The sequence below is a fragment of the Triticum urartu genome, chromosome 2A (assembly GCF_056163025.1).
Source record: "Triticum urartu cultivar PI428250 chromosome 2A, HENAU_Tu73, whole genome shotgun sequence".
NCBI classification, from domain to species: Eukaryota; Viridiplantae; Streptophyta; class Magnoliopsida; order Poales; family Poaceae; genus Triticum; species Triticum urartu.
In genome coordinates this window covers 259,947,626-259,959,858 of record NC_141874.1, presented here as the reverse complement: position 1 = coordinate 259,959,858, position 12,233 = coordinate 259,947,626, and positions in this window count along the sequence as shown.

Genomic DNA, 12,233 nt, shown 5'->3' with positions numbered 1-12,233 from the left:
TTACGACTTAGGAATCACCTACACTCCAGGCAAAGCCAATGTCATGGCTGATGCTTTAAGTCATAAATCCTATTGCAACAACCTCATGTTGCAATAATGTCAACCACCCCTCCATGAGGAATTCTGTAAGCTTAACCTTCACATAGCTCCTCATGGTTTCCTTTCTACCTTGGTGGCAAAACCTACCCTTACGGATCAGATCATAGAGGCTCAGAAGCATGATACGGGAATTTCCCGAATCAAGAAGAATATTTCCAAGGGAGTTGCTGGTTGTTTCTCTATGGATGAATGAGGTGTTGTTTACTTTGGAAACCGTTTGGTGGTTCCCAAATGTCAACAGATGCAGCAACTGATCCTTAAGGAGGCCCATGAATCCCCTCTCACGATTCATCCCGGTAGTACAAAGATGTATCAGGACCTATGCCAGAGGTTCTGGTGGACTAGGATGAAGAGAGAAATCACTCAGTATATTGCCAACTGTGACGTTTGTCGTCGCGTTAAGGCAGAGCATCAGAGACCTGCTGGCACCCTTCAACCTTTAGCTATTCCCGAGTGGAAATGGGACAAAGTTGGTATGGACTTCATCACCGGCTTTCCCAGGACCAAGAAAGGAAATAATGCTATCTTCGTAGTCATTGACCGTCTTTCCAAAGTGGCTCACTTCCTACCTGTTCGAGAGAGTATCACTGCTAGTCAGCTCACTAACTTATATATCTCTCGAATAGTGTCACTCCATGGTGTTCCACTAGAGATCAATTCAGACCGTGGCAGTCTTTTCACCTCTCATTTCTGGGAAAGTTTCCAGAATGCCATGGGAACTCATCTTTCTTTTAGTACTGCTTTCCACCCTCAGTCAAGTGGTCAGGTGGAAAGGGTCAACCAAATTCTTGAAGACATGCTTAGAGTTTGCGTTATCTCATTTGGTATGGATTAGGAGAAATGTCTTCCCTTTGCCAAGTTTGCTTATAACAATAGCTATCAATCCAATCTTAAGAAAGAACCCTTCGAAATTCTGTATGGACAAAGATGTCGAACACCTTTGAACTGGTCAGAAACCGGTGAAAGACAATTCTTTGGACCGGATATGATCCAGGAGGCAGAAGAGCAAGTTCGCATCATTCGTGAGAATTTGAAAACAGCCCAATCTCGTCAAAAGAGCCAGTATGACCATCGTCATAAGGAAGTGGCTTATGAAGTTGGCGACAAGGCTTACCTTCAGGTTACTCCTTTGAAGGGTACCCATCGTTTCGGTATCAAGGGCAAGTTGGCTCCTCGTTACGTTGGTCCTTTTCGCATTCTCGCTAAACGAGGAGAGGTTGCCTACCAGTTGGAACTACCCCCACATCTTTCTCGAGTTCATGATGTCTTCCACGTCTCTCAACTCAGGCGTTGCTTCTCGGATCCCATCCGCGGAGTGGACCACGAAACGCCTGATCTCCAAGATAACCTTACGTATCGAGAGTACCCCGTTCACATTCTGGATCAAGCAGAGCGTGTCACTCGACGTCATAACATCAAGTTTCTCCAGGTTCAATAGTCTCATCATTCCGAGAGAGAAGCTACTTGGGAGCGAGAAGATCGTCTTCGACTTGAGTACCCCGCTTTCTTTCCGCCAACTCCTGAATCTCGGGACGAGATTTTTTCGAGTGGGGGCGAGTTGTCACATCCCTAGTTCTGGTATGATCCTAGGCTTGCTTTGTGCATCATGTTTAAATTTCAAATGAATTTGAAATGGGAAAAGTTGCAAACCCTAGCACCAAAGTTTTTTCCAATAGGTTCAACTTTAAAATGGATTCTCAATGAACCCAAAATGCTCTCCAAAAATGTTCATGCTCTTTGGATAATGTTGGGAACAACCACCAGAGGTGATGCACATTTTTGCTACACATTTTGGATTTTTGAATCAATGCATAAATATTTGATTTGGAGCTGTTTAAATTATATAAATATTTTAATGGCTCCAAAAATGTTGGGAATTGGTGAGGGCCTCTAGAATATTATATCTAGATGCCACAATTATTTTCAGCATTTATGGAAATGTTTTAACATTTCTTTTAGATACAAAACAAATGTCAGAAAATAGAAAACAAAAACAAAATAAAAGAGAGAAAGGGAATCGTACCTGGCCTCACCTGGCGGCCCACCTGCTCTGGCCCAACAAGCCGGCTCAGCTGACTCGCCACGCCAGTCATCCCCCTCCTCGCGCCAGAAGGCACGGGCGCGTGCTCGCCGCGCGCCGGCCACGCGCCGGCCACCTCCTGCCTCCCTGCATGTCTCCCCGTCGCCCTGAGGACACCACGCGATCCCCCGACTCTCTCTCGCTCTCTCTCGTCCCCATCCTCTCCCCTGGCACTCTCCCTCGCATGCACCGAACGCAGCCGCCGCCGCCGCTCACCGTTGCCGCACCCAGAGCCTCCCCCTCGACCCCTCAACGTGCCCAGTAGCTCCGCTACCTCGTTCTCAACCTCCTCGCCAATCCAATAAACGCCGGACGCCACCGGACGCCCTCACCGCCGTCTTCTTCAACCTCGGGCCACCGAGATCGCCGGCGACCGTGCGCCCGCTCCGACGCTTCCCCGAGCTCGCTGAGGCCACCGAATGAACCACTGTGAGCTCCTGCGTGGATCCCCTCCTTCCTCCCCTTCGATTTCGAGCCGTAGACGTCGCCCCCTTGACGACCGTAGCCGCCGCCGCTTGAGCTCGTCGTCGGCGCAGCTCCGGCGACCAAATGGTCACCCCGGCGAGTCCAACTTGCTCCCTGCAATGCGTAGCGCCCCGCCAGACCTTTGCCTCGCTCGTTAGCACACCGCAGCGCTAACCCGCACCAGCCCCGAACTCCGGCAGCCGCCGCGAGCTCCATTCCGGTGAGCTCCGGTCTCCCCAGCTCATCCCACATGCTCCACTGGATGCGGACGACGACGGGCTATGCCCCGGTGGTCTCCGCGCGCTCCTCCGCCGCCTGTAGCGCATTCCGGCGAAGCACCGCCGCGTGGTTTGGTCATCGCCGGCCGAACTCCGGCGAGGTTGACGTGGCGGCTTAATTAGCGCTAATCCCCACCATTAGCCACCCCACCAGCCGCTGACAGTGGGCCCAGAGCCAAGTCAACCTTGGTCAGTGCGGGTTTGACCCGGGGTTAACCCCAGTGTCACTGACGTGTGGTCCCCACATGTCAGGTTTGACCTGGTCAGCCCTGCTGACGCCTCTATGACGTCACGCTGACGCAATAAGCTATTTTCTGGATTTAAAATAAATTAGGAAATTTCAGAAAATAGTTAAAACTTCTAAAAATCATAGAATTTAAACCGTAGCTCAGAATGAAATAATTTATATATGAAAAATCATCAGAAAAATGCAAGGAATCCATTTATGCCAGTTTCATGCATGAAAAACCAAGTTATACTTGCTGTATAAGTGAAAACGTAATAATGGCATGATATATACTTAATTTGGGGTTTGCATATGAACCCTTGATTATATGGACTTCAACCAAATTGATGCTACATGCATTAGGGCAAATCGTAGCATCTTTGAAATGTCATCTTCATGCATCATATTGTTGCATATGGTTGTTTATTGATTGCCGGCACCGTTCCCTCTCGATAGGTTCTACTCCGGAAGGTGTCCCGAGTACCTGTCTCAGGAGCAGTGCTTCTTCGTGGATCTATCAGGCAAGCAAACCCCCTTGAGCATCTCGATAAATCCCACTCTCTTGCTCCTGCTCCTTTTACTGCATTAGGACAACAACGATTCAAACTGCTACTTTCTGCTGCGGTAGCTAAAACCATTCCTCTGCATGACCTGTCGTTGCCACAGTAAATAGTTGAAACCCACTAGCATGAGTAGGAGTTGCTTGATCCTTGATGTGCCTGCTCATCCATGCTTGTTTTTCTTTATGCCAGCTATGCTTAGAGTTGTGTCAGGTCTGATTCATCGGGAATGAATCGGAGTGGTGAACATGTCCTACCGGTAAAGCCTAAGTGTGTGAACACGTTTTGGTAAAGGTAGCGATGAGAGGCCATGTAGGAGTACATGGTGGGTTGTCTCGTTGGAACCGTCCTTAAGCACTGAGTTCTGCGTATGTTATCCAAGTCCAGTTACTACCACACATTGGGTACCGGTTATCCGGCCCCTCTCGGCTTATTAATCTGCTTGATCTTTGTCTAGGAGTTGCAACTAGTTTCTGGCGTTTGTAGGTAGTGCTACTTGTCTACCAGGTGGTCTCTAATGGGACGGGCTTGGGACAGACTAGGCACTATGGCACGGTGTACCAAGTGGCACCCGGATGGTGGGCTTGGGAACCTTGCAGACATCGTTTGGGGCCGTGAGCGACACCCCGGCCGGATCTCCTTGCGGATGGAACCCAAATAGGCGATAAACCTGGACGAGAGACTTGTGTGGTTAGTCAGGTCATGGCCGACTCCCTCGCCCGGCTTCCGCTTGAAGGTTGTCGAGGTACATGATGTGTACAGGGCTATAAGTGGCGGGAGCGTGTGTGAAGAAGTACACCCCTGTAGGGTCAATATCATCTATTCGAATAGCCATTTTCCTCGGATATGGAAACTTGGAGAACTTATGTAGTACATAGACAACTTGAAGTGGATACTCTAAAATACGCAAGATAAGCGTGAGTGCTATGGATGGCCTTCTCGTAGGAAGACGGGAACGGATCCATAGTGGAGTATTGATGTGGTGAATATGTGGACTCGTGTGCGTCTTCTTACCTCAAAGAAGTTTCTGATACTCGTAGTATAGGTTAGCCACTGAGTCAAAGCTGGCTTGCTGATGTTAAAACTCCACCACCCCCTTGTTGATAATGTTGCATATGTAGATAGTTCTGATGTAAGACTTGCTGAGTACCTTCGTACTCACGTTTGCTTATTTATGTTTTGCAGTTGGTTACACTAGTGACTTCGACGAGTAGCTTGTATCCCAGCTACTATCGTGTACCCTTGGGAGGGTCGTGTTTAGTCAGGCTTCTTAGTCTTTTCCTTTGTAGTTGTCTGTACTCAGACATGTAATGCTTCCGTTGCTTGTATGCTCTGAATGATGGGTCATGAGACCCCTGTTTGTATTGAATGCTATGTGGCTCTTCTAAGCCTTTATCTATATGAGATTGAGTTATGTTGTGATGCCATGTTGTACAACACATACTTGCATGTTATGCGTACGTGTAACATGTATTGCTATGTGTGGGATCTGACAACTTAGTTGTTTACCCCTGGTAGCCTCTCTTATGGGGAAATGTAGTCTTCTGCTTCCATGAGCCATAGTAGTCCGCTACAGCCCGGTCCATCGGAGTCCTGCTAGCCTAGCACTACTGCTCCGGAACACTTGACTGGCTAGCATGTGATTCACTTCGTTCCTGTGTCTGTCCCTTCGGGGAAATGTCACGCGGTGACATCCGGAGTCCTGCCTAGCCTGCTACAGCCCGGGTTCCCGGAGTCCTATTAGCCTAGTGCTACAGCCCGGAATCATACGTTGTTGACCGACATGCTCGAGGTTGATTCATGTATGCATGTCCCTGTAAGTTAGTGTTACTTTGGGTTCACGACTAGTCATGTCGGCCCGGGTTCTCTGTCATATGGATGCTAGCGACACTATTATATACGTGAGCCAAAAGGCGCAAACAATCCCGGGCTAGGTAAGGTGGCACCCGTGGAATACCGTGCGTGAGGCAGCAAAGTGATATGAAGTGTTACATGCTAGATCGGTGTGACTTAGGATCGGGGTCCCGACAACAACAATCCCTACTACGGTTGTGGGGCGCGGGGTCGTGAGAAGAGCGGATCAAACAGATAGCACACGGTTCGTTTATCCAGGTTCGGGCCGCGAGGATGCGTAAAACCCTACTCCTGCTTTGGTGGATTGTATATCTGTGTTCTTGAGCTAGCTATGGGGCGTGAGGAGCTCCAAAAAGCCGAATCCTCCTCCTGGTCGCCTCGGGCCTCCTTTTATAGGAAAGGGGTTGCCACAGTAGCACACAGGAGGTGGAAAGGGTACAGTGATGTGAGGTTATCCCTCGCATTACATGACAAGGTGCATTTAATGCATCTTGCCCAGGTGTCCTTGCTTTATCGGGGATAGGGGAGAGCCCTGTCTCGTCCGTCACCGCTCCCTCTCGTGTCGACACGCGCCCTGGCCAGCGGCGCCCGTGGTGCCATGTAGGCAGGCAGGCAGCTGAGGTGGTGTAGTGGTGGGTCTCCACGAAGATCCGCATGCCGCCACGCAGGTGCCTGCCTAGCTGGTTGGGTCGGCAGCTGCATGCGAACGGTAGTGGAGGTTTGACTAGCGTGGTCCTGATGGTGGCCCTACGGGTGTTCTTGGCAAGGGCCTTGCCGGGGCCCCAGCAAGGGTCTTGTTGTGGCGCCTGCTGTCATCCCCGGCAAGGCTCTTGCCAGGGGCCTTGTGGTCCTCCTTGGCTGGGATCCCGCCAAGGATCATCATCTTCTAAAGGGTGTATCTGATCTTGAATGCCTTCACAAAGATCTGCATGCCACCACGGGGATGTCTCCCGAATCCTTGCCCTACTGGGGCAGTGGACTCAAGGGTGACTCACTCCGTAGGTGTGGGGCGAGCTGCCACGGCAAAGGTCTTGCCGGGTTTGCTAAAACTGCCTCCCGGCAAGGATCTTGCCGGGGGGTCCGCTTCGTCTTCTCTGCTCTTTGTGGGCTTGGTCTTGGCGTCGTTCTGCTTCTCTCGAGCTTCGGCCTTACCTTGGCTCACCTCCCTTGCCTTGGTTAGTGTGGTGGTGCCCGTGGCTCAGACTGCCCGTGCACAGTTATAGGGGTACAAAAAGTGTACACCTCTTTTTGTACACCGACAGTGCGTGAGGCCGCAAAGTGATATGAGGTGTTACAGGCTAGATCAGTGTGACTTGGAATTGGGGTCCTGACAGTGTTGGTATCAGAGCCGGACTGCCTTTAGGTTCGTTGAGCTAAACTGGTCGATGTCGAGTCTAGAAATGCTTTAGTTATATGTAGGGGAATTGATTGTGGGAGGGAACGTAAGGCTCTTTTACTCCTTTACCTTATGCCCTCTGATCTGAGTCATTATCTTCTCATTCTACGTGGTTAAGGACTAGGCTCTCTTCTCTCTATCAGGTTCACGTGTTACTAATCCGTAGTAACTTTAGGATTGTTGGTTACAAGCCTCAGTTCAGTTTCTACTACTTTTAGTATGTTGTCAGTTGAACCAGAACCTCGATATGATGTTGTTGAGTGGTTTTGCCAACTGTTGTGAATGTCTCCAATCTTTTTCTGAGCATTTACAGCCGTTATGTTGTCCGATTTCTCCTAGGAAACTCTAATACCTTTGCATTCTTTCATGCTTTCAGATGGCCGCCCGTTCACAGAATCAAGTGGTTCGTCTGACTCGGTGCCTCGATGTACCTGGTCACACGGCCATGTTGGTCCGAGTGATTGTCGAGACAGGCTATCAATGGTATCCTGAGTATACCATCGAGGAGCAGTTTCGAGACTTCAATAAGAGCTAATACCTTTGTACCGTCAGGATATACCCCTCTTATCTTGGAGCTACTAAACCCCTCCGTTGCTCTTATGGACTTGCGGTTACTATCGAGATGTCCGTGCATGACGCAGCTTACTCAATGATGACTATCATACGAGCCAGAACTGCCTTGCTTTGGAACACCGATTTCCGCTACATGCCAACATCACTCTCTGGGGCACAGGGGTACTATCAGGCTTTGTACTGTGACTCTACACATGAGGATTCACTACTCCGCACCACTGCCGAGATGCTTGAGGACAAGGAACGTGAAAATCGTGCCTTGCGAATGGAGCTCTTCAACTCTTGTTCTGACCACTGCGCCACTTTGACACGGTTTGCACCTGTCGTGTAGGCTGGATACATGGACATGAGGGACCTGTACCCCGTGCGATCTGGGTTGCCAAATTGTATGGACTGGCGTGATGTAGGAGGCATCACCCCTCCCCGTGGACCCCGTATGCCATTGTTTGTTGGACCAAGACCACATCCGAGTCCCTATGGACCTCAAGCCCCACAGGACCAACTGTTTCCAGATGATCATGTTCACCTCCCAGGACATGGTGGTGATCCCTATGAAGAATACTACGGCAACGTCTGAGTTGGTAGTAGCTTCACTAGTATTGTAATAGTTGTATCCTCCACAGTCCTGCGTGACCCGTGGAATACGACTTGGTGTGTATCACGTTCCGGAGGTGTAGAAAAATAATGTATAGGAGCTTGGAATGCCTCCAATGAGATGTACGGTGTACTCTAGCCTGGGCTTGTACTAAACTATGTACGGTGTGTATGACCGATGGTATATATATGGTAGTTTCTATATTACCATGTCGTGCAAATGAACATCTCAGCATTCTGTGTTATCCATTACATTCTGCACTTCCATGCCAAGTTTGTGCCATCCTTGTCTAAACCGTTGTCTTGTTATTACTAGGATGGTCAACACCCGCAGCAACCCTACTGCCCCGGAGCAGGGTGAAGCCAGTGCAGCTAGGGATGAGAATCTGCCTCACCCGCCTTCTCTGGCCGAAGTTATGTTGGAGGGAGAAAGAAACAAGCGTGATACTAACTGCTTGCCGGAGCGGATTGAGCAGAATACTACACGTCATTAGAGGAACGACTTGGTGTCAATCAATGACTTTGTGATGTTGTGCCCACCAAAGTTTAATCATTCCGTCAAGCCCCTCGATGCGAATGATTGGCTTCGCAACATCACCCATAAGCTACGTTCTGCCAACGTAGCCGAAGCTAATAAGGTTACCTATGCTGCCTATCACCTCGAAGGCCCTGCTAGCCTTTGGTGGGAAAACTTTGAGGCTATGCGCCTGGCTGGACAAATCACTACTTGGGCTGAATTCAGTGAGGCTTTCCGTGAGCATCACATTCCGGAGGGTCTCATGGATCGTAAGCGGGAAGAATTATGTGATTTCACCCATGCATAGAGTCGTGAGTTTGGAAATCTGGCACGTTATGCTCCTGAAGAGGTATCCACCGACGCCAAGAAGCAGGCAAGGTTCCACAAGGGACTTAGCCCCGAGCTTCGCCATGATCTTCGTCTGCACGAGTGCACCTCCTTTCAGAAGCTGGTCAATAAGGCCATCAGTGTTGAGACAGGTCAGACTGACTATGACGCCTCACACAAGCACTCCCGTGACTTTGGTTCTTCATCCGGCTCTGGATCTCAGAGTCGCCGGGTGTGGATTCCAAACACAGCTCTGCCACCCAGGTTCACTCCGAGGCCATCCTTTGAGGCGCCTCGCCCCAACCAACAGTTTGCACTGCCTAAGACCTATGGTGGCCCCGCTGCTAATGCTCCTCCACGCCGCAATGTTGTCACATGTTTCAAGTGTGGAGAGCCGGGTCACTACAGTCGAGAGTGTCCCCAAAACAACAACCCCAACCAGTCTGGAAAGTCTGTTCGCCGTGGTAAGCCAGCGGGAAAGACATTCTATGCCAAGCCAGCCACCACTGCATGTGGCCATGTCAACTATGTCTTAGCTGAGGAGACTCGTGATGATCCTAACGTCGTCCTTGGTACGCTCCTTGTTAATTACCATCCAGCATCTGTTCTTTTCGATACTGGAGCATCTCATTCATTCATATCTGAGAGCTATGCTCGATTGCATAACACGAGATTCTGTGACATGCCCACTTCCATGGTAATTCAAACTCCAAGTTCCAAATGGCAAACTTCTAGAGTAAGCCATGGGAATGAAATCATTATCGGTAGACTTGTCTTCCTTGAATCACTAATAGCTCTCAAGTCCTCGGACATAAACATCATCTTGGGTATGGACTGGATGTCAGCTCATTATGCTAAGATTGATTGCTCTACTAGAACTATTCAACTTACTCATCCATCGGGCAAGACAGTCAATGTATTAACTCGAGTGGCCAAGCGCCAGCTTTACTCCCTAAATGCCAACCCCCTTCTAGACCTTGAAGATATTCCGGTAGTCCGTGACTTCCCGGATGTCTTTCCAGAAGAATTGCCAGGTGTTCCACCTGACAGGGATGTCGATTGTGATAGTCCTTGTTCCAGGAACCATCCCGATCTCTAGAAGACCCTATAAGATGGCACCCCTAGAACTAGCTGAACTTAAGAAACAACTCGATGAGTCCTTGAAAAAGGGTTTCATCCGTCCTAGTTCTGCTCCTTGGGCTTGCCCCGTCCTCTTCGTCAAGAAGAAGGATGGAATGGATCAGATGGTTGTAGATTACCGACCTGTCAACTTGGTCACTATCAAGAACAAGTATCCGCTCCCCAGGATCAACGATCTGTATGATCAGCTCACTGGATCCTCAATATTTTCCAAAATGGATTTGAGGTTGGGCTACCACCAAATCAAAAGCAAAAACGGGGACATTCCCAAAACGTCCTTTGTTACTCGTTATGGCCAATACGAGTACACCGTCATGTCCTTCGGTTTAACCAATGCCCCAGCCACCTTCTCTTGGTTAATGAAATCAATCTTCATGGAGTATTTGGATAAATTCGTCATGGTATACATTGACGACATACTCATCTACTCCAAGAATGAGGAAGAACATGCCGAACATTTAAGGCTGATATTGACGAAACTTTGAGAGCGTCGCCTTTATGCCAAATTATCCAAGTGTGAATTTTGGTTGCCAGAAGTGACCTACCTAGGCCATGTAGTCTCTGGTAAGGCTATTGTTGTCAATCCTGAGCGAGTTCAATCTGTCCTTGATTGGACTCCACCCGAAACGGTCAAGCAAGTTCGTAGTTTCCTTGGCTTAGCGAGCTACTATCGCCGCTTCGTCGAGAATTTCTCCAAGGTTGCTAAACCTCTAACTAAACTCCTCAAGAAAGATAAAAAGTTCGAGTGGACCCCACAGTGCGAGTTCAGCTTTCAGGAACTGAAAAGATGCCTGACATCTTCTCCTATACTGGTACCACCAGATTTATGCAAGGACTTTATTATCTATTGTGACGCCTCATGACAAGGACTAGGTTGCATACTCATGCAAGATCGTCAGGTAATTGCCTATGCTTCATGGCAATTACACCCACATGAGGAAAACTATCCCACACATGATCTAGAGCTTGGAGCTGTAGTCCATGCACTTAAAACTTGGCGACATTACCTTCTCGGTAATAGTTGCAAGATCTTCACCGATCACCAAAGTCTGAAATATATCTTCACCCAACCGGATTTGAATCTCAGGCAAAGACGTTGGGTCGAGTTGATCTCAGATTACGACTTAGGGATAACTTACACCCCGGGAAAAGCCAATGTTATGGCTGATGCACTAAGTCGTAAATCCTATTGTAACAACCTGATGTTACAACAAGGTCAACCACTTCTCCATGAGGAATTTTGGAAGCTTAATCTTCACATTGTTCCACAGGGATTCCTATCTACCTTGGTGGTGAAACCGGCCCTTATGGATCAGATCATAACCGCCCAGCGGTATGACAAGGGGATATCTCGGATCAAGCAGAACAATGCTAGCGGAGCTGCTAAATGTTTCTCTGTGAATGATCAAGGTGTTGTCTTCTTTGAGAACCGCCTAGTGGTTCCCAAGAAACAACAACTACGGCAACTGATCCTTAAGGAAGCTCATGAATCCCCTCTCACAATTCATCCTAGTAGTAATAAAATGTATCAAGACCTACGCCAGAGGTTTTGGTGGACTAGGATGAAGAGAGAAATTACTCAATACATTGCTAACTGCGACGTCTGTCGTCGTCTTAAAGAAGAGTATCAACGGCCTGCTGGCACCCTTCAACCTTTGGCTATTCCTGAATGGAAATGGGATAAAATCAGTATGGATTTCATTACCGGGTTTCCCAGGACCAAGAGAGGGAATAATGTTGTCTTCGTAATTGTCGATCGGCTTTCCAAAGTAGCCCACTTCCTAACTGTTCATGAGAGTATAACCGCTAGCCAGCTAGCTGACTTGTACATCTCCTGAATAGTGTGTCTTCATGGTGTCCCATTGGAAATTAACTCAGACTGTGGGAGTCTCTTCACCTCTCGATTTTGGGAAAGTTTCCAAAATGCTATGGGAACTCGTCTCTCCTTTAGTGTCGCCTTCCACCCCCAATCAAGTGGTCAAGTAAAACGAGTCAATCAAATGCTTGAGGATATGCTTCGAGCTTCGGTCGTCCCTTTTGGTATGGATTGGGAGAAATGCCTACCATTCGCATAGTTCGCTTACAACAATAGTTATCAAGCTAGCTTGGGCAAAGCTCCTTTCG